Here is a 23,895-nt window from a genome sequence, read left to right as displayed (position 1 = left end):
TTTTTTGCTTTTCATTATTTCTAATTTGGTATTTGGGGTTTTTCAATTTGTTCTTTTTATAGCGTTTTCAGCTGCATGCCCAAATCATTGACTTCCCCTTTCTCTGTCTTATTCATGTAGGCTTTCAATGATATTAAACTTCCCTTAAGGACTGCTTTTGTGTATCCCATAAGATTTTGGTGGATTTAGGTTGTCTCATAGTTATCATTCTCTTGAATGCAGTTGTTGATTGTTTCTATGATATTTTATTCAACCCACTCACTCTTTAGGATTAGATTATTTAGTTTCCAATTAACTTTTTGTCTATCTTTCCATGGCCTTTTATTACATATAATTTTTTTTGCAGTATGTTCTGAGAAGGATTCACTGACTATCTCTGCTTTTCTGCACTGAATTGTGAGGTTTTTATGCCCTAGTACATGGTCAATTTTTGTACATGTGCCATGTGTGGCTGAGAAAAAGGTATATTCCTTTCTATCCTCATTCAGTTTTCTCCAGAAATCTATCATATCTACTTATCCAGAGTTTTATTCACCTCCTTAGCTTCTTTCTTGTTTATTTTGACATTAGATTTATGAAGTTCAGAGAGGGAGAGGTTAAGGTCCCCCACTAGTATAGTTTTGTTGTCTGTTTCTTCCTTAACTCCCTTAATGTCTCCTCTAAGAATTTGGATATTGTCCCACTTGAAGCATATATGTTTAGTAATAATATTACTTTATGGTCTATGGTGCCTTTTAATAGGATATAGTTTCCTTCCTTATCTCTTTTGATTAGATCTATTTCTTTTTTTAACTTAAAGTATGCATTAAGGTTAATGAAAAACAAACCTTTTCACAATCCTATTGGATTTACATAAGATAATAGGAACCAGATTATAGATTGAAACTCTTTCACATGGTTTTGACTAGGTTCCAGACCAACTTTTGTCATACACTTGTACGTGACCCTGGGAAAATCAGTGCCCCAAGAAACTGCTGTGCTTCAGTGAAGGAATTTTCCACACCAAGGATTCTGCACATAGATGAAATCACAGGTACTGCTGTTTCCTCCCTTAACCAAATGAGACCACACAAAATAACATAATAACTAACATTTATATAGCTCTTTAAGGTTTGCAAAGCACTTTACAAATGTTATCTAATAATGCATGTGGACAAAAATGATTCCTCCATTTCACTTCACACATCCATTATCAAATTATGTATCCATATCCCATTTAAGCTCAGTATACTGGACAGAAAGGGGATATGTTTAAAAATGTAGGGGTAAAGACTATATACGGAAAACTTGGACCAATTGAAGTGTTAATTTTAAAGTGTTTAATTTTAATTTCTCCCATCTAGACCTTTTGGAGTCTGCTATACTGGTTCTCCTACAAAACCTCCTTTCTGCCCTCCTCCCCATCCCTTAAATTGTAAAGTAAGCAACCATACAAATGGAGGGAAATTCTTTTCAGAAGCATTAGTTGTATAAAAACCGGTATCATTCTAACAACTGTATATTCTATCCAAGAATACAAATACTGAACCGAGTTGCAAGTGGAATGTAATTGCTTCCTCGCTCACCCCCATCAACATGAATGTACCTATAAGTGAGATAAAATGATACTCAAGAGCTCTAGGGTCTCTTCGCATAGTTTAAAAGTCTATTATTTATCTTTACTTTCACAAAAGCTAATACCCTGCCTTTAGCTTATTTAAGCATTTGGCTATATTTCAAGTAATTTTTTTCCTTTAAAAAAAACTAAAAAATTGCTTTTGCAATAGAGACCACAATGTGCAGGGACACATTTTGACATTATAAATCCTCAGGTTGTCCATTTTTTCTGTGTGTGTTTTTGTGTGTACATGCGCATGCATGCAAGGTCCATAGACATATGTAATGCATTTGACACAGTTTCCAGACCAGATAAGTGGGAAGTCTCCCAATGCAAAGTTACTTCTCCAGAAGGAAGGCTGCACAGTCATTTCATGTGTACATATCCTACTGAGAAGAATTTCAGAACAGATGTGATTGACTGGGCCTCTGATATGATATGGTGATTGTACATTAGTAGCAAAGCTTTGCAGTCTCTTCTGTTTGTTCAAATTGCTAAAGTATTTTCCCCACAACATGTTGTCTTGATGGTTTCATTTCAAAAAGATGATATTCCCTGGAAGTCTTGGATTTAACTACCTTTTCATGTTTCTCTTGATTCTTATATTTGAAAGTCAAATTTTCTATTCATTTCTGATCTTTTCATCAAGAATGCTTTAAAGTCCTCTATTTCATTGAATGATAATTTTTCCCCTTGAAGTATTATACTCAGCTTTTCTGGGTAGATGATTTTGGGTTTTAATCCTAGTTCCTTTGATTTCTGGAATATCATATTCCAAGCCCTTCTGTCCCTTAATGTAGAAGGTGCCAGATCTTGTGTTATCCTGAATGTATTTCCGCAATACTGTAATTGTTTCTTTCTAACTGCTTGAAATATTTTCTCCCTGACCTGGGAACTCTGGACTTTGGCTACAATATTCCTAGGAGTTTCTCTTTTCAGATCACTTTCAGGGGATGATCAGGGAATTCTTTCAATATTTATTTTGACCCCTGGTTCTAGAATATCAGGGCAGTTTTCCTTGATAATTTCATGAAAGATGATGTCTAGGTTCTTTTTTTTGATCATGGCTTTCATGTAGTTCCATAATTTTTAAACTGTCTTTACTAGATCTATTTTCCAGGTCAATTGTTTTTCCAATGAGATATTTCACATTATCTCCTATTTTTTCATTCTTTTCATTTGATTTTTTAATTTCTCTGTTTCTCATAAAGTCATTAGCTTCCATCTGCTCCATTCTAATTTTGAAAGAGCTATTTTCTTCAGTGAGCTTTTGAACCTCCTTTTTTCATTTAGCTAATTCTGATTTTTAAAGCATTCTTTTCCTCATTGACTTTTTGGACCTCTTTGTCCAATTGAGATAGCCTATTTTTAAAGGTGTTATTTTCTTCAGCATGTTTTTGCATTTCCTTCAGCAAGCTGTTCACTCACTTTGCATGATATTCTAGCATTGCTCTCATTTCTGTTCCCAATTTTCCTTTACCTCTCTTACTTGATTTTCAAAATCCTTTTTGATCTCTTTCATGCCCTGAGAACACTGCACATCCACTGTCAAGGTTTTGGATGCAGAAGCCCTTACCCTTATCCTCTGATGTCATGCATTGTTCCTCCTCATCCAAAAGGATTGAAGAAAATACTTGTTCACCAGGAAAGTAGCCTTCTATTGTCTTATTCTTTACCCTTTTGGGGGCATTTTTCCAGCCAGTTACTTGACTTTTGAGTCATTTGTTGAGGAGGGCATTCTCTGGGGACTTGTAAATTCTCAGTTCCTCCAAGGTGGCACAATCAAGGAAGAGGAGTTTATTCCTCTCCTGACCTGCACACCAGTCTGGGAGCAATCAAAAACTTTTTTGCCCAGAATCTGCAAATAGTAGAATTCCCTCTCCACAGCTATGTCCAGCTCCAGCAGAGATCCTCCTCCTCACCCCAGGGCCTTGCTTAGGGCTGAGAATCAGATCAGCTTCTCATTTCCCCCAAAAGCTTTAAGTAGAGGGCAGGGCAGCCACTCAGTACTGAGATTCAGATCATCAGCTCAATTCTCCCTGGAGTTTTAGGCAGGGGGCTCCAAAATTCAAGGGTAATGTTGCAGTGGCTGCTATTGGTGGCACTAGATCATGCTCCCTTCTCATCCAAATGAAAAAGCTTTCTCACTGACCTTTGAAGCTTTCTTTGGCATTTGTGGATTGAGGGATGTGAGAACCATGGCTGCTGCTGGGGATTCCTCCCCCAAAGTCTGTTCCTGAACTGTTCCTGCCTGTACCAGGTGGCCAGTGCTGAGTTGGATTCCATGAGCTGTACTCCATTCTGTGCCCCATACAACAAACCTTTCCTCTTGGCTTTCCAGGCAACCTTGGGCTGTAAATCTCTTTCACTTTGTCATTTTGTGGCTTATGCTAATCTAGAATATGTTTGGAATCATATTTTACAGGTATTTTATGGGCTGTGGGAGAAGAGCTAGAGTATATATGTCTTTCTACTTTGCCATCTTGGCTCCACCCACCCCCCATCAGATCTATTTATGCTTTTTCTGAGATTATGATGTAAAAGGCCCAGAGGGTCCCAGGGGGGTGCAAGTCAGAGGCAAAGCCTGTTCCCATGGGAAAGGTGCTGATGCACACCCCGGCAGAAGCTCTGTGTGACCCTGGAACCTGATGTTCCTGCAGATACTGATGTTCCGTACAGTAAAGTTACAAGTGGACCTGCGAACCCAGAAACTAGCTTCAGGAACAAGATAAGTTTCGTTACTTACTGCGGGTGTACAACTGTGGGACAGTCATGAGGTGATGAAGTAATGGTCATGAGATGGTGAAGTAAGGGGATGAGTTCAGCCTGTATGTGATTGGTGGTTACAGCCTTTATAAACCCTGTATCTCAGCTGAATAAACAGAGTTGCTTGCTTATCAATCCTGCCTCCCGCCTCATTCATACTCACAGCATGCTCACTGACAACAGCCTCTGCTGGTCAGAGACCTGTTGATCTAGGGACCCAGGGGGCTTGGGCCCTGACCTCAAAGAACCCCGAGCATTATGATTGCTCCCCTGATTTTTTTACATCAGCTGAAGCATAATATATTCTGTTCCAACCTTTAATCTTTATCCTTTGTTTATCCCCCTGTTTCAAATGTGTTTCTTGTAAACAACAAATTGTTGGATTATAGTTTTTAATCCATTCTGCTATCCATCTCTGTTTTATGGGAGAGTTCATCCCATTCACATTCACAGTTATTATTACTGTTTTTGTCTTTCCCTCCATCCTCTTTGCACAGTTTATGCTTTTAGTTCTCCTTTCTCCCTTCCTCTCCACAATAGAGTCTAAATTTTTGGCCACCAACTCCCTCAGTCTTCCTTCCCTCCTTTCAGGCCCACTCCCTTTTACTCCCCTTTTCCCTTACTACTTCTTCCCTTCTTTTTTGCTTCCCCTCCCTTTTCTTTCACCTTTCCCCTCCTACATCATGTGGAGCTAGATTTTCTATACTTAACTAAGTTTGTTGTTCCCTGGTTGAACCAAATCAGATGACAGTAAATCTCAAACAGTGCTCATCTCCTTCCCCTCTTTCCCTCTACTGTAATATGTTTTTAGTGCTTCTTTCTGTGATGTAATTTATGTTTTTCTGCCTGCTGCTTTTCACATCTCCCTTTACAATCCCTTTGCACCTTTAAGTCAATTTTTTTTATCATCACATTATTTAATTTACACCCACTCCATCTATCTGTGTATATCCCTTTCAAATATCATAATAAATGTATAATTCTCAAGATAAACAAGTATCCTCTTCCCTTATGGGGATGTAAACAGTTTGCCCACACTGAATAACAAGTTTTTTTTTTTTTTCCCTATTTACCTTTCTATGCCTCTCTTGAGACTTGTGTTTGAAGATCAAATTTTCTATTGAGCTGTGGCTTTGTCATCACAAAGAACTGGAAGTCCATTATTTCATTGAATATCCATATCCTTGCCTTAAATAACTATGGTAAATTTTGCTGGACAATTGATCCTTGATTCTAGTCCCAGTCCTTTGTCTTACAGAATATCATATTCCAATCTCTCTGATCTTTCAATGTAGAAGCTGTAAAGTCCTGTATGATCTTGCCTGTAGTTCCTTGATATTTGAATTGTTTCTTTCTGGCTGCCTGCAGTATTTTCTCCTTCACTTGATAGTTCTGGAATTTGTCAATGAAACACCTTGGTGTTTTCAGTTTCAGATCCCTTTGAGGAGATGATCAGTAGATTCTTTCAAAGACTGTTTTGCCCTCTGGATCTAAGATGTCTGGGCAGTTTTCCTTGATGATTTCTTGGAAGATATTGTCCAGGCTCTTTTGTTCATCATGGCTTTTCAGTAGACCAATAATTCTTAGATTTTCTCTCCTGGATCTATTTTCTAAGTCAGTTGTTCTTCCAATGACATATATTACATTTTCTTCTATTTTTTTACTCTTTAGATTATATTTGACTGATTCTTGATATTTCATAGATTAGCTTCTACTTGCCCAATTCTAATTTTTAATGGATTGTTTTCTTTAGCTAACTTTTGTGTCTCCTTTTCCGTGTATCTAGTTGTTTCTTTTAATGTGTTATTTTCTCCAGTTAATTTTTGTACTTCCTTTCCCATTTGTCCAATTTTCATTTTAAATTCTTCCATGATTTCTTTTTTTTCACACTTTTAAAATCATTGGTCAGTTTTTCTTCTACTTCTCTAATGCTTCTTGAGCTCTTCTGAAATACTCTTTGTGCTTGAGTTCAGTTCATATTCCCTTCTTAAGTTTCTGAGGGTATTATAGTCTTAGTGCTTATCTCTTTGATATTTGTGTTTTGGTCCTTTTCCCCATAGAAAGAGTCTATGGTCTTTTGTTTTCTGGTTTGCTTCTTGCTCATGATAATCACCCTTTTCCTGGCTTTTAAACTAGATTTCTGCTTCTGGGGCACAGGGGGTTCTGTCCCATGCTTCTTGTGCTTAGAACTTGATGTTTTGTGTATTGTGGCCTCTGGTTATTTCAGCTAGAAACTAAAATGCTGCAGTTTACCTCAAGCTGAGCTGGCTGGTGTCCCAGGTGAAGTCTTTTTGAGTTTCCCCAGAGTTTTCCTGAAGCATGCTGAATTAAGTGTGGGGGAGGCGTGGTCTGGCTGCAGGGGGTCTCCTCTGCTGGGCTAGAGCATAGGTAAGCTCAGCTGTTGATGAAACCCATCTGTATTAGTTTCTTCCCAATTCTCCTAGCTGTGCTGACGCACTTCTGGGGTCCTGGTGTTGGTTGTTCTGGGCTCCATCCCGCTGGGGCTCAAGATCTCCTCCCAGTTCACTGAGGTGGGGCTATCTGGCACAGCTCCAGTCCTACACTGGTCCCATTCAGCCACAGCAAGAGGGAGCCCCCTTAGTGATTCTCCTAGCCTCATTGGCTAAGAGACTGCTTACCCCTTCAGCTGATCCCACTGTTCTTGAATTTTTCCTGGGGAAATATTCTCCGGATTTTTCAAGGTCATCTAAGGGAGGGGAATGGGATTTACAGATCACTCTGCCATCTTGGCTCCCAGAAGTTCGGGTCAGTGACTTATAGACATTTAACCTGAAGGCTGATAGTCCCAGGAGCAACTACTGCAGTTACCTGGGGTTCTATGCTTCTCTCTTGCTCAGTTCTACTGGACTCCCATCCTGGGCTGATATGTTTGAGAATCCACAATGCTGCCTCTGCTTCAGACTGCCCAGAGCTTCCTGCTTAACTTTACTGTGGTGGGAACACAGCTAGTACAGCCCATGAACTCTGTACTCCTCCACCCCAGTGCAACAGATCCTTCCTGTCAAACTTCTAGGTTGTCCTGGGGTAGAAATCTGCCACACTCTGTCTCTTATTGCATTGTGCCAGTCTGAAATTTGTTCAAATTCTCTTTTTAGAGGTATCTGAAAGAGTTTGTTTTAGAATTGAGGTGAGTACTTGCTCTCACTTCACCATCTTAGCTCTATTCCCCATCCTGTATATATCTTGTTGTAAATTATTGTTGCATGTTTTCTCCTTCATTATACTGTTAGCTCCATTAGAACAAGAACTATTCTTTTGTTTGTTCATGTTGTTTTGTTTTGTTTTGTTTTGTTGTGTCTTTGTATCACCAGAGTCTGACATATAGTAGGTATATAATAATTGCTAGTCTGCTGACTATGCTCTAAGGGTTATTCCAAGGAGTTTCTTGTGAGAGTCAAAGTTGAGACTATCTGAGCATCTGAAATTTGTCACAGAGACACAGGTTGATGCATAGATGAAGTCACACTGACAGAATTCCAAGTAAATCAGTTTAACATAAAGAATCTTAACTGGAAACTTTAACGTTAGTAGCACCAAAAAGAGTGTTAGATAACTGAAAAATCCATCATTCTCCTCTGGCTCTTTTGGGCTTCCTTTCTTAATATCAAGGACATTGATAGGGATACTGTGGGGATAATGGAGAAAATGTATGTTTTCTGTCAGATATGAAGTTCAAGAATATTAAAGCTAAAATCTAATAATGTTAAAGGCCAGAAATTCTGAGTGTCTTATTTTAGAAATAAAGACTCTGAGGGTCAGAGAAGGCAGAAGAAAATGACCTGTTAAAGGTACTTAGTGGAAGGGGTGGGACTGGAACCCAAGTCTTCTGACTACTCGTTCACTATGCCTACTCCTATAATACTCAAATAACATTTAAGTATTTATTTATTTTTTGTTTGTTTCTTACTTCCTACTCTTCTTTTTTCTCTTAGTGACTGCTTTTCTCATTTGCTTATGAATCCGATTCTATCCTCAATTTTGTAATTTTGTATAAATCCAAAATATTGAAGTCTTACTGTAAAAATAAAGACAAACCAAATATGCATGCAGAGTGAAAGGCAGTTGTCAGTGGATACTGAAATGAACCTGATGGAGCTTACCTGCTTCTCCTTTAAATCAAAATGTTAGAGAGAAAAGAGAAAACAATGCTTATGTGATAAAATACTCATTCTGCTCTATATTTGGACAGGAAGGATATTATTTCTTGTATACAACCACAGTGAAAAAGGTGTACTATTATATATAGATGGGCTTCTTTGCAACTTCTCTGCTGGAGAGACTGCTCATTTCCCCTTAAAAAGGATGTACTGGTTACCTAGCAACTGTGAAGTTCTGCACTAATCTATAACTGCCATCTTCTGGGAATGGATCAGCCCAGGTGCTATTTATGGCAAAAGAGCTTTGGGAAATGGTAAGCAGTGGGCCAGCCTCAGAGGGACTCCTGTTTGTTTTCAATTCAGATTGACATTTCAAATGTGCTGGCTCACATCCAGACTTCCTGAGTCTGCCTTTGAAAACTGTGAGCACAACTTAGTTTGAAACCCACAAGAATGAAACTTTAAAGAAGATAGATTCAATTCAATTCTAGAAACATTTATAAAGTGCCTACTATGTGTGAAGCATTGAACAAAAATGTGTATGGGGTGGGCAGGGTTTCAGAAAAATCCTCTAATAAATTCTGAGATGATTCAACAGAACTGAATGAAATCTAGATGTAATTCAACACAGCATTTATATTAGGAATTTGCTGTGTATATAGCACTCTTCTAGCTGCTGTGGAGATTGGGTAAGATACTATCCCTCCCCCCATGGAGTTTATATTTCAAGTATTCAATACAAGAATTAATTTATTACAACATCAAGAAAAGAAGTTTATCTCAGTTTGAGGGAAACAGGCCAACAATGACTTTCAGCAATTGACTGGGGAGTTTACTAAGCTTTGATGGGTAGCCTTTTTGACTGGTCAGCCTGTGGCCAGAGAAGTTAAGTTTTCATTATTGAGTTAGGAGGCTAGTTCTCGTTACTGTGTTAGAACATGAACTGCTACGGTACTGGGGAGAAGAGAAGAGATAAGTAAGGCCTCCTAGCCTTACAGAAGAGAGCCATATAGCTATGGGGTTTGGGCAGATCCGTAACTAGTCTGGGGCCAATGGAATTTGTTCCCAAATTCCACTGTAACACCTCTAACCATATGGCTTAGGCAGTTCCATGAAGGACAATTCTACCACACTGTGCTGTGTTGTATTACATAAGAAACCTTCTGATTGACTGAGACTTCTGAGCTGGCAATGCTCTCTAACTGTTTTAACTAAACACTCTTCAGAGAAAGAGATCAGGAAAGGTGGCCATATGAAGCAGGTGAGGACTTTTGAATAAAATAGTTTAGTTTTCCTTGGACCTGCAGGCATGCTGGAAAAAGCCAGTGTTCCAATTTGTCTTTTCACTTCCATCTCTTGCAACTCTAAGGACTGTTAAAGGTAGACTACTTCTGGTGAGATCATGCTCATTTGTTTGTATCTGAGACCCACTGGAATCTTGCTCCCAGTGAAATGGCTTGTTTTCTGCTATTTACTTTCATGTACAGTTTTATTATTAGAGATGACCTTTTATGTAAATCAGAATTTGGTGGGAAACAGCCAATTTGGTGATATTAAACTAAACGTTATACTCCCTTTGAGTGAGATCAGAGAATGCACCTTTTATTCTAAATCCCTTATATCTCTAGATGAGAAATAGTTGATGTGTGGTTAATAGAAATAATTCTAGCTCAATATGCCTCTTGGGGATATAGGAGAGTTATAGGGCTATTTCCCATTCAGGGTGGTTCTGGATTCCACCTAACCTTCCGTAATTGTATGGTACCACTTTTCTCCTAGTCCCCATAAAACATAGAAATCTAAATCTCTCTTGGAGACAGGGTCTGTCAGCTCTCTGGTCAGCTTCTTATGTTTGTATTACATCCAACCACATATACTCTATGCCTGTTTAAGTTGTTTCACTATTTGGTACAGAGTACTGGCAAAACTACTTTCTACCTCAGGCAAGAAGAAATATCCCTCTTCTTAACCCCTAAGGCAGAGGAAACATTCTATGCCAATAGCTTTGTCCTAAATTCTCTACCTGTAATGAACTTGTTACCATCAAACTCTTTTTGGAGTGCCTGACTTTCCTCACCCTCATGCTTGAATGGCTGTACCTAACTTTTACATGACTGATTATGTGCATCACTTAGGGCTGTATACTCATACCATATGGGATACACACTACTGCTAGATGTGATGGTGCACATTAGGTTTGGGTTATTTCAGGGTCCCTTCTCCCAGCCCCTCCCAAATCAAATTTTTCCAGATACTGTCATTTCAAGTTATGGATCTAGGTTTGGTTATTTCTGGTTCCTGAGTTCTCACTTTAATTGGGTTGTTTCTTCAGGAAGTCTGGTGCCTGGCAATGCTGCCAAGTTGTCCAAGATTGTAGGCAAAGAGAACAATGGAATTTAGCCATGATCAATATTTGTCACAACTTCCAGCATCTCAAAAGAGAGCAAGATAGTTTGAGAGGTCTAGGAAAACTTAGAATCATACCTGGAAGGACTCTGACAAGTTTTACTCATTTTGTTTTAATGGCTTCCTTGGGTTCCTTTAAGACCCAACTAAAATTTCATCTTTTATAGGAAGCCTTTCTCAACTCATCATAATTATAGTATCTTCCCTCTGCTAATTATTTCCTTTTTGAATCTTGTATACAGTTTGTTCGTACATATATATTAGCTTGCCTCCTCCATCAAATTGTAATGTCTTTGAGAGTAGGAACTTTTATTTTGTCCCTTTTTGTATCTCCAGTACCTAGTACATAGTAAGTGCTTAAAAATGCTTATTAATTAATGAAGCTGTACAGTTATAAAACATTAGATAGGCAGTTTGAATATATGATTTATAACCTTCATTTTACTAATGGACAAAACTATCATAGAAAACATATTCACTCAGTAACACAGCTGGAATTATATGACAAAACCTGATTCTCTAGACATTTGTTAAACCAATATTGTCAAATCCCCTCTTTCAAATAATAGCCCAACGTCCTGCCTTTTACCAGATAATCTCAAAGAAGTTTTTAACATTATTGTAGCTAAAGAATATTCAGACTTTGGTCTAAGGAAAATAAAAATGCAAACTGTCACACATTTAAATTTAAGAAGTGCAGAAATGTTAGAGTTTAAATCATCAACTTATTATTCTTGGCTTATATATTTGAAAAGGATGTCAACATTTGACTGATGTATATGACACTTTTTAAAGGTCAGTTTCTGGATGAAGAATGAAGTTCCCACTCTTACTCTACTTCATAGATGAAGACACTCAAATTCATATATCAAAGTAAATCATCTCTTTTTGAATATGATCATAATTGTAAAATGGCCTTTTTTATTGCGATGCTTAATTTTAAAAATCTGCATAAACATCTTCATACAAAATTCAAAGTAAAATTTAATTTCTGGAAGAGTATCTCTCTCTCTCTCTCTCCATATATATATATATATATATATATATATATATATATATATATATATATATATATATATATATATATATATATGAAGAGATAAAAAATACATATATATATATGTATGTATTTTTTTTCTTTCTCATATTACTGGAGTGAAAAGTCAGAATTTCTTTTAGACAGAGAGTTGCCTTTAGAATTCCAGTTTCTCTACTGACACATATCCAGCTATGCAACCTTGGACAAATCATTTAACTTCTCAGTGTTTTAGCCAAGACTATAAGTTGCAAAGTTGCAAAGAAATCTGCCATTCCCGATGAGGAACTCTTTGAGTTTCAGTCAAAAAAATCCAAAAAACCCAAAACCAAAACCAAAAAACAAATCTCAAAAACCTTTCCAAACTTACTTTAGTTATATGCCCATGAATCATAGACTCCGCATGATTGTGAAAGAATTAAAATTACAAATAAAACAAGGAGAACGGGAAGGTGCACATTATATGTAAGTAGGTTACAAAGTGGTATAAAAACATTTTCAAGAACATTTATGATTGGAAAAGGAACTAATTTGGTAACACAGAAATATTGAAAAACACATGGGTATATTTGTGCTCCTGGGATAGTAAAAGGGAAAGTGGAGGTCTGGAAATCACTGAGCAGTTAGTTATTTTACCATGATTCTGTATGAAGAGAAAGAAGAATTGCAAATGACAACAGTGCATTGGAGCACTTTGTTCTCCTCCCACAAATCCATCCTTTATATTACCAACTGAATAAGCTTTATTATGTATAGGGCTGGTCCTGTCACTCCATGATATAAAAAAATTTCAATTTTTTTTGCTAAATAATATTCAGTCTCTTTTGCCTGGTCTTCAAGGACCTCCCTTATCAGACAGTAGGCTATCTTTCCACCATTAGTTATTATTTCTCTCTACACACTCTATATACCAGTCATACTGGATTGCTTTCTGACCTGCTCTTTTTTCCTTGTTGTTTTGTTAGATCTCTGACTGTCCTTTCTTTAATTATTTATTTTTCGTTTTCAATATTCACTTCCTTAAGATTTTGAGTTTCAAATTTTCTCCATATCTTTCCCCCACCCCAAGATGGTGTGTAATTTGACATAGACTCTACATATGCATTCATATTGAAGCTCTTTTCACATTAGTCATGATGTGAAAAAGAATTAGAAACAGTGGGAGAAACCATGCGAAAGAAGAAACAAACAAAATAAGAAAAAGAAAAGAGAAAGCAAATAATATGCTTCAATCTGTATTCAGACTCCATAGTTCTTTTACTGGATGTGGATAACATTTTCCATCAGGAGTCCTTTGGCGTTGTCTTGGATTCTTGCATTACCAAGAAGAGATAAGTCTATCAAAATTAATCATCATACATTGTGGGTGTTACTGTATATAATGATCTCGTGGTTCTGCTTGCTTCTCTCAGAATCAGTTCATTCAAGTCTTTCCAGGTTTTTCTGAAGTCTGACTGCTCATCATTTCTTGTAACATAATACTATTCTAATAAATTCATATACTACAACTTGTTCAGCCATTCTACAACTGATGGGCATCCCCTCAATTTCCAAATCTCTTCTGCCTGCCCTTTAAATCTTAAGTCAAATGCTATCATCTCCTTGATGAAGCCTTTCCTTATCTTACCTATTGGCTACAAATTTCCCTCTCATCACTACATAATTTTTTTTTTACTTTGTGTACTCAGTTGTCTCTGCTTATACATTATACAACTATTACATTAGAAACTATCAATGATGTGAGGTGACCTAAATTTATGGTGTTGTTAATAAAAATGTAGTGACTAAATGAATAGAAAAATAGCTGAGGACATTTTTAGACTGAAATCACAGAAATACCAAAATACAAATAATTTTGATAAAGTACTTTCTTTAATATTTGACATTCCTACCATAATGCTTTTCAAAACAAAGAAAAGACAGGAAATGACTGGCCTTCCTTGCCTGAAGATTATCTCAACCCAGTCTTCTATCTCTCTTCAGTGCCTTTGTAATTTGTGGTATCTGTAACTTTCTACACAGGAAGTCTTTGCTGATCAAGTAGTCCTTAGTAATCCCTCCCTTTCTTCCCAAATGATTTCATCTGTACTTTTCTATTTGCATGTTTAACCCCTCCTAGCACAAGAGTTTTAAAACTTTTTTACATGTGTTTGTGTCATAGAGCCCTTTGCTAGTTTGGGGAAGCCAATAGACCTTTCCTCAGCACAAAGTATTCAAATGTATACAATAAAATACATAGGATTACAAATAAACCAACTATACTGAAATTAACTTATTATGCACACTTTTGTTTAAGTTCATGGTCTCCAGGGTAAGACATTTTGACTAGTAGAATATAAATTACTTGGGGACAAGGACTGTTTTTCTTTGTATTCCTGAGTCCTTACACAATGTCTTACAGTTAATACTGTAGATACTTAAGAAATACTTGTTGGATTGCAATAGGAAAGCAGTGTAGCGTAGCTTCTCAAACCACCAGCCAAATTATACAGTCATTAGATGTGCCTTACTAGCTCCTAACATCAAAAACCAAAGCTAGTAGCTAGTAGGCAGGCAATGTTGTTGGATAAGAGATCTATCCAGGTAGGACTATGATTAGCAAGAAAAACTGAGAAATATAGTAACCTGGGTACAAAATCAGGAAAAACTTTCTTCCTGATCCATAATAAAGAAATGCTACCAGAAATCCAAATCAACCCACACCTCCTGAGTATCTGAAAGCTGAAAATGAGATTCAGAGATCTTTTCTGAAATTAAGTGTGGTCTAAATACCTTGGCCTCCTAACTCAAGATTGTTCTTCATTTTATCAAAATTTGAATTAGAAATCAGCTATACTTTAAACAGATAGAGACTGGACTTGTCATTTCATTGGAGAGATACTAAAAATGGAGAAAGCATTTATTAAACACCTATACTTGTACAGATATTAACTCATTTGATCCTTACAACAACACTGTGAGATGGAAGCCTTTGTCATCACCATTTTACAATAGAGAAAACTGAGACAGGAGTTAAGGACACATAGCTGTAAGTGTCTAAGGGTAGATTTGAATTCCAGTCTTCCTGACTTTATGATTCCAGGTCTTCACTCTATCCATTGTGACAATTGGCTGCCAAAGCATCTCCTATCAGTGCAGGTAAGCTTTTCTGTTACTTACAGAATGAAATAGCCCAGAGCAGTAAGAGGTTAAGTGACATCACAAAATCATTATAAAACAGAGGCAGATATTGAGTCCTGGCCTTTTTGCTTTAGGAGACATCTCACTAACTGCTTTTCATTTTATTTTATAAGTATGAAAATGTCCTTGTCTTTTGCTAAACTCTGAATTAAAACATTAATCAATTTAAATGAAAAATTTTAGCATTAGTAAAGCTCATTATTATATTACCACCTCAAAGATGGTAATCTGAATGTTAGGAATTTTCTGAAAGACAAGAACCTTGTTCATTCATTTAGTACCTTGAAAAGCAATTATTAAGCATCTATTGTGTGTAGAGCACTGTGTCAAGAACTGGGGAGAGGGAAGGGAGATACAAAGTTCATTTAGGAGGCTATTCCTTCTCTCCTGGAGTTTACCTTTTGACTACACTTAGCTTCCATACCTTATTCATAGTTATTGAATAAAAGCACTTTGAAGATTAATACTGAATTAGTAATGTCTTTTTCTCAGTTTTTTGATAGAGTTGGAATAGGAGAAATTATACAAATGATCATGAACCAAAGAATTTAAATTCATCCTTTTATACCTTTTGTAAGAATGTGTATGATTTCTACTGACTTAGTAATATAGATTGAAACAGAACTTGAGGATTACATTTGCGACTTTAGTTTAGTGTTTCAATCTGACACGCAGCCTAATGACATTATACCTTTTTTTAATATTTCATCAAATATCCAGAAAGCTATTAAAATAGCTTGAAGAAAACAACAGATCAATACTCAACTAGAGAGGGCAATATCTACAAACAGATTTTGCACCATCAGACAGAATATGGTCAGATTTTCTCTGGTATCCTAATATGCTCAAAAGAATATAATACAAGCTGGAGTTTCTTTTCATATTTCTTTGCAAGGCTATTATATTGGTTATAATATGATAGTGTCACTTGGACCAAACTCACTAAATTTTATTAGGGCTGATGGAAGAAGGCAGAACAAAAGTAGTTGCTCTTAGAATCAAAATGATATCTAGTAATATTCTGAATTTCCAAGCCTGTAAAGGGACCTATATAACCTGTTACTTAGAACTCCTGTAGTCAGATGTTTCTGTATATCTGTAGCCTGTAATTGGCTTCACATGCAAAGAGTTTAAAAAGTTTATATCCAGCCCCTCTTCTAATGCCTACAGAGCCATTCCTCTGAAGGGAAAATTTAGCCCTAGCTACTCATCTCCTCATTCTCTCTCATTTGGAATGCATGTTTTAGCAGATTATTTAGCACTAATTTAGCCCATTAATGAAAATAGCCATGGAATATGTGTTTGTTCTAATGATAGGGAAACTTCTCTTGAGTAAATTTTCTCTAAAATTACTCTTTTTTCCCTTTCCTACTTCTCTGGGCTCAGAAATTCTGGAAAGAGGCATACCTAGACTCCAAGCATCAAACAAAACAACGGCTAGCCCTCACTTTTCCTTCTATTTCATGTAACCTGGTTTCCATTAACAAAGTCAGGAAAAGAAGGCAGATGTAAACTAGTTAGAAATTAGGGCTAGATATCTTCATAGGATCATAGGATCATAGATATTAGATATGGAAAAAATAGTCAAGTTCTCCTAGTTTAACTCTCTCATTTTACAGTTGACCAATCAGAAACAGAGAAGCAAAGTAACTTTTTCACGTTCACACAGGTAGCAACAGGTCAAGGATTTGGATTAAGATAAGCTAAGTTAATCATTTAGTTGCCTGAGAATGCCAATCATGATAGATAAATGAGAGTGATTAATAAAAGTATGTTGACCAGTACAGAGATGTATTTAACAGCTGGCTCTCTGAAAATGTACTATACACTTATAAGTTTAATCTGCATTATTCACATTTTCTCCATCATTTTCTTAGGTCTAGACGTTTAGAAATGATAAATCAAGCGCTAACTTATAATGTTTCACAATTTCCAAGGTATAATTGCTCACACCGATAATTTAAGTCTGTGTTGGGCCTTCTACAGCAAACCCCTAGAAACATCATTTAATGAGGAGAATTCATGGGGCAGATCAGTGGTTAAAAGAAAATAACAATCTCTGAAGCCTTGCTCATAAGAGATGTAGGAGAGAGAAACGGTAGTGTCAACTGGACCTGAACAGGCTAACCTGTGAGTGGCTGGAACCTAAGAAAGCTGGCTAGAAACAGGAGTCAGAATTCAAAGAGAGGGAAACAGTTGTGGGCAAGAATACATGTGCTGGAGCCCCACCCTGGTGTGTATATGGGGATGGGAATAGGAATGGGGGAAGGGGGGCTGCTGTTGCTTTAATGTGGGAAGACCTCAATACTAATACCAATGGCTGCATAGTGAACCATAGCCCTGACAATGAGGGGTAACAGCAACGATGTGACAAGTTTGGTTCTTTTTTTTTTTAATTTAACTTTTAACATTTATTTTCACAAAATTTTGGGTTACAAATTTTCTCCCCTTTTCTCCCCTCCCCCCAAACCCAAGCATTCTAATTGCCCCTGTGACCAATCTGCTCTCTCTTCTATCCTCCCTCTCTGCCCTTGTCTCCGTCTTCTCTTTTGTCCTGTAGGGCCAGATAGCTTTCTTTACCCCTTAACCTGTATTTCTTATTTCCTAGTGGTAAGAACATTACAGTTGATCCTAACACTTTGAGTTCCAACTTCTTTAGCTCCCTCCCTCTCCACCCCTTTCCTTTGGAGGACAAGCAATTCAATATAGGCCAAATCTGTGTAGTTTTGCAAATGATTTCCATACTAGTTGTGTTGTATAGGACTAACTATATTTCCCTCCATCCTATCCTGTCCCCCATTACTTCTGTTCTCTTATGATCTTTTCCCTCCCCATGAGTGTCGACCTCGGATTGCATTCTCCTCCCCATGCCCTCCCCTCTATCCTCCCCCCCACCCTGCTTTTGCCCTTGTCCCCCACTCTCCTGTATTGTGAGATAGGTTTTCCTATCAAAATGAGTGTGCATTTTATTCTTTCCTTTAGTGGAATGTGATGAGAGTAGACCTCATGTTTTTCTCTCCCCTCTCCTCTTTATCCCTCCACTAATAAGTCTTTTGCTTGTCTCTTTTATGAGAGATAATTTGCCCCATTCAATTTCTCCCTTTCTCCTCCCAATATTTCTCTCTCACTGCTTGATTTCATTTTTTTAAAGATATGATCCCATCCTCTTCAATTCACTCTGTGCACTCTGTCTCTATGTATGTGTGCGTGTGTGCATGTGTGTGTGTGTACTCCCACCCAGTACCCAGATACTGAAATGATTCAAGAGTTACAAATATTGTCTTTCCATGTAGGAATGTAAACAGTTCAACTTTAGTAAGCCCCTTATGACTTCTCTTTGCTGTTCACCTTTTCATGGTTCTATTCATTCTTGTGTTTGAAAGTCAAATTTTCTTTTCAGCTCTGGTCTTTTCATCAAGAAAATTTGAAAATCCTCTATTTCATTGAAAGACCATTTTTTCTCCTGAAGTACTATACTCAGTTTTGCTGGGTAGGTGATTCTTGGTTTTAGTCCTAGTTCCTTTGACTTCTGGAATATCCTATTCCATTCCCTTCGATCCCTTAATGTAGAGGGTGCTAGATCTTGTGTTATCCTGATTGTATTTCCACAATACTTGAATTGTTTCTTTCTAGCTGCTTGCAATATTTTCTCTTTCACCTGGGAATTCTGGAATTTGGCCACAATGTTCCTAGGAGTTTCTCTTTTGGATCTCTTTCATGCGGTGTTCTGTGGATTCCATGAATATTTATTTTGCCCTCTGGTTCTAGAATCTCAGGGCAGTTTTCCTTGATAATTTCATGGAAGATGATGTCTAGGCTCTTCTTTTGATCATGGTTCTCAGGTAGTCCCAGAATTTTTACATTGTCTCTCCTGAATCTATTTTCCAGGTCAGTTGTTTTTCCAATAAGATATTGCACATTATCTTCCATTTTTCCAATCTTCTCGCTATGTTCTGTGATATCTGTCTTTCTCACAAAGTCCTTAGCGTCCATCTGTGCCATTCTAGTTTTGAAAGAACTATTTTCTTCAGTGAGTTTTTGAATCTCCTTTTCCATTTGGCTAATTCTGCTTTTGAAAGCATTCTTCTCCTCATTGGCTTTTTGAACCTCTTTTGCCAATTGAGTTAGGCTAGTTTTCAAGGTGTTAATTTCTTCAACATTTTTTTGGTTCTCCTTTAGCAGGGAGCTGATCTGCTTTTCATGCTTCTCTTTCATCCCTCTCATTTCTCTTCCCAGTTTTTCCTCCACCTCTCTAACTTGATTTTCAAAATTCTTTTTGAGCTCTTCCATGTCCTGAGCCCATTGGGTGGGCTGGGACACAGAATCCTTGATTTCTGTGTCTTTTCCTGATGGTAAGCATTGTTCTTCCTCATCAGAAAGGAAGGGAGGAAATGTCTGTTCTCCAAGAAAGTAACCTTCAATAGTTTTATTTCTTTTCCCTTTTCTGGGCATTCTCCCCAGCCAGTGACTTGACCTCTGAATATTCTCCTCACATCCACCTCGCCTCCTGGTCCTCCCAGCCAGCGTTTGGGGACTGAGATTCAAATGCTGCTTCCCGCCTTAGGGCTTTTGGCGGGGGCAGGGCTGCTATTCAGTGTGAGAATTAAGTTCAGGTGGTCAGGTCGGGGCAGGGCCACCTCTCAGGCTCAGTTCCCTCAGGGGGTTTATGTACAGACATTCCACAATGGATCCAGGCTCCCGCCCGCTTGGGGAGCCCCTGTCTGCAGCCGCCTCTCAGCTTCTATCTCCCGGTTGGGCCCGAGCCATGGGGGCACCCCACTCCCCTCTCGACCCACCAAAGAGACTCTCTCACCGCCCCTCGTCACCTGTGGGTGGGGGGGCTTGTGCCGCTGCTGGAGATCCTGTCCCTGAAGCCTGCTCGGATCTGTACATCTCGGAGCCGCGGCCGCCGCAGGTCTGGGCTGGGCTCCGCGTCTGCAGCGCGAAGGACCCCCTGCGAGAGGTTTGCAGGTCTCTCCAGAACAGATATCTCCCTCGCTCCAATATTCTGTGGCCTCTGGGTGCAGAATTCACCATGAGTCGGTCCCCTCTAGCCGTTCTGTGGGTTGTAGGTTCGGAGCTATGTGTATGTGCGTCTTTCTACTCCACCATCTTGGCTCCGCCACCCGACAAGTTTGATTCTTAGCAGGGTTTCATGACCAGAAACAATTGTGGGATTTTCCTGTGACTGAGGTCATGCAGAGAGTGAGCACAAAGGATTGTTGTAATGCCAGGCTCAGGGCACAACTTGCTTGCTGGGCCTTACCTCTGGAAAACAGAGTATCTCCTAGTATCTTGACAATAGCAAATGAATTCTTAGATTATGGAGTCTGCATGCTACTATTATCTCCTTAGGCTGATAGGACACCAAAGGGGAGATGGGAAGTCCTATTCTCTTCAGATCTTTGAAGCTTACAAGGTCCTTTCTCCTTTGCTAGAACATGGAGAAGAAGACCTGGGTAAGACCAAAGTTGATATCTTTCCTTCCATCCCAGGCAGTCCCTCCTCAGAGATGTGTTACAAAGCATACTTTTTCCAATTTCTCAAATTTCCTTTTCAACTATTTGATAATTAGCTGACAATCTCTGGAATATAGCCAAGTTTCCTCAACCTATCAAAATATGATTCCAGTTTGAAGGCCTTTTAGTATTTAGTCTAAGACCTATGAGTGATTAATCAACTGAAATTTGTTCTTACCTAATTAAAGTAGCAAGATTAAAATGGGGTCCATTGTCAACCAATTAACAAGTATTTATTAAATACCTACTATATATTGGGCACTGTTCTATGCACTAGTGATAAGAGTAAAAAGAATGAAATAATCCCTATGCGCAAGGAATTTACAATCCAGGGGGGCTTAATACATATAAATATTTATAACAATGTATGTGACATGTATATGTACACATATGTGATGGGGGTAAAGACTCTGGGAACCTCTTTGAATTCCCCTTGAATCTTCCCACTTAATGTGGCCTTTCATACTCAAATCTGTTACATTTAACCTTGTTTAGCTCTACTTCCCACCCAAGCCCTCCATTATCTCGTTATTGACTCCAGCTCTTTCCCACCCTTGATCCCATCTTATCAAAATCCTATTGTCTAGGGGTCGCTACTTAGCATTATCTTGAGGTCCATGTTGCCAAACCTGGACTGTGAATTTTTGTGGACTACAGGTCACTCCCATCAGGATCCTCCCTGGGTTTGATCTACATTCCAGGCTGATCTCCTCTATCAAGAACATCCTGGGACCCCAGACACCTTGGTGACATTCTTCCCTCAGTCTTTTTCTGTATTTAAGTTCTGTCTCACCTCCATGAAGGTGCTCAGGTTCAATTCAGCTTATACCCTGTCTAACTGAGATTCTATCTGGCCCACTTGTTAATATAAGCGTTACAAACGGTTAGGCTCCTTAAAAGTCAACCCAGATTGGTGAATTTTAATAAACTTTGTTTTTCTCTGGCTTTAAGAAGGCTTGTGTAGAATTCATTCGATCAGGACCCAGCATGTCTGTACTTTGGGGTCCCCCAGCATCCCAAACCTCAACGTATGTATAAAGTAAATAAATAAAAATATATACAAAGAAGCTGATTGCAAGGTTGCTCAGGAGAGAGAGTACTAGCAGTTTCAGAGGGAGAGATCAAGGAAGGTTTCATGCAGAAGACAAGGCTTGAACTGATCTTCAAGGAAGAGAGGGACTCTACGGCAGGAATAAGGAGGAAGTGCGGGACTTCAAGATACGTGGGACTTCTACACTGCTGACATGCAAGCAGGACTGTGATATGTGAGGAACAGAAAGAGAACCAGATTGCTTAAACTGCAGAGTGTGTTGCACACAGTAAGTGCTTAATAAGTAATTATTGATTGAGAAGTAAAGACCAAGATAGCTGTAAATACATTTTAAGGCATGTCACATGAAAGAGAGATTGCGCTTATTTGGGCCCAAAAGATAAAGAAGTATTGAAAAAAATGTAGACTGTCAAAGTTCAGTTACATTACTCATAATAAGATTGTATTGAGTCTTTCATGGTCAAACCCAAGCCCAAGACTAAATGTAATCAAAGGTATGGAAGTTCCATTGTATTCTGTTCCCCTTGGATGGAGACAAATTCTTCAGTCTAGATAGACCAAAACTGAGAGTGTTCTGGTATTGTTAGGGGGTGGTCTGAGAAGAGGTATTGTTTCTCTCTCCTATGGTAAAATGAGAGTGGGATGATCAGCCCCATGTTGAAAAGGTATATGAACCAGATACTTCAGCCCCCAAATCAAGCAAGTTCTGAACTGTAACTCGCATGCAATGCATATCACCAACTTGTGAGAGAAATTAAAAATGTGGACACAACGTGGTTTCATTTGTCTTTTCTGTGGAGGTTGACAAGACATAGAGTGATTTCAACAGTGTGAGTGTGTGTGTGTGTGTGTGTGTGTGTGTGTGTGTGTGTGTGTGTGTGTATTGTTAACCTCAGTGTTTGGTCTGAGAAAGACAAATAGAATTAGGTTGTCTGAGTCCATGTTTTATTTCACTTAATGTGGGCAACAGACCACAAGGGAGACAGTCTGGAACTAGGCTTCTTTTGGGGTTAGGGTACACAGTTTTTAAACCCTTCCAACAGGGGAAATAATTACAACCTGCACCCCCTATTTCCTCCCCCATCTGGACAAAAGAATTTGTCTCCACCTAAGCCTGATTACAGCACAATGGAGTTTCTGTACCTTAGATTAAATTATTGGCAAGTTTGGGTTTGAGTTTCACCAGGATAAGAAGAATCATTGTAATTTCATTATCAGAAATGTCCTTTTTATTTTAAATTTGGAAACTAATTTATTTGAAAAACTTTTATATTACATCTTTTTCTTTTTACTGTGTCTATTTATTTCCCCCCTTAGGAGAATATCATCCCTATATTATTTAACCACAAATACAGGTTAAAATTACAAAATGTTCACATACTAGCATTTTATAATAGTAACTCAGAGATGTTCCAATATCAACCTCTTATTTAATAGATTTGGTATTGTACTTACAAAACTTTCTGATTATAGAAATTTACTATAAAAGGAAAAAGAGGAGTATAATTACAACAATGTAACATATCATAACATAGAGAAAAACTGCCTTAGCTCTATTTGATTCCAAGCATGAGTCCTATATGACAGCCAATCACATAATCACAGGGTATCAGAAACAAGACTCAAGATTAACCAGGGGCTATTTCCTTTTTATAAAGGGTACACAATGGGGAAATAGAATCAGGAGGATCCTACCTTGGGCCATGCCAGAGTCATGCCCAAAACTTTTCCCACACACAGGCATTCACCTTTAGCAATTCCCAGACTGCAATACATGCCATTTTCTACTATTGGCTTCATGACAATTCAAACGACTATCCCTGTAATGAATACTCATAACAGTAGTAAATTACAGTCATGGAAGTTTTACTTAATTAGTAAAATTTCACTAACCACTACTAGGGCTTGAATATCTTTCCTGATATTTCCCTAACAGTTAACATTCTATTCATCCTTCACTTATAATTTAAAACTACCAATATTCTGGAGCTTCGGATATACAGGAAATACCTGACAATTGACTCATCATTAATATGTTGAAGCTACATCTTTAAACCATGCTATGCAATTCATAATAGCCAAGAATTTTCAAATGAAAATCCTCTATCAAACTTATTTTATTATCATTTTCTGTTTTATAACAAAATATGCCTCATTAAATATTTGCCAGTTTTCAAATAACTAATTTTTTGTTACATTCTTTTAAAAGCCCAATTCATGTG

At 37.9% G+C, this 23,895-nt stretch overlaps 1 long non-coding RNA gene across 1 annotated transcript in view; it reads left to right on the top strand.

Annotated features, from left to right (window-relative positions):
• The first annotated feature begins 8,727 nt into the window (after window positions 1-8,727).
• Window positions 8,728-23,895, top strand: part of LOC140498334 (uncharacterized) — a 114,057-nt gene continuing 98,889 nt past the window's right edge. Inside the window, exons 1-2 of the long non-coding RNA XR_011965072.1 lie at window positions 8,728-8,795; window positions 15,006-15,061. This is a non-coding gene — a long non-coding RNA (uncharacterized lncRNA). The remainder of the gene's footprint in view (window positions 8,796-15,005; window positions 15,062-23,895) is intronic.

This window comes from Notamacropus eugenii, chromosome 4 (assembly GCF_028372415.1).
Source record: "Notamacropus eugenii isolate mMacEug1 chromosome 4, mMacEug1.pri_v2, whole genome shotgun sequence".
Lineage (NCBI taxonomy): Eukaryota > Metazoa > Chordata > Mammalia > Diprotodontia > Macropodidae > Notamacropus > Notamacropus eugenii.
The sequence above is the reverse complement of the archived record's forward strand: the minus strand, read 5'-3'. Positions and strand labels throughout refer to the sequence as shown.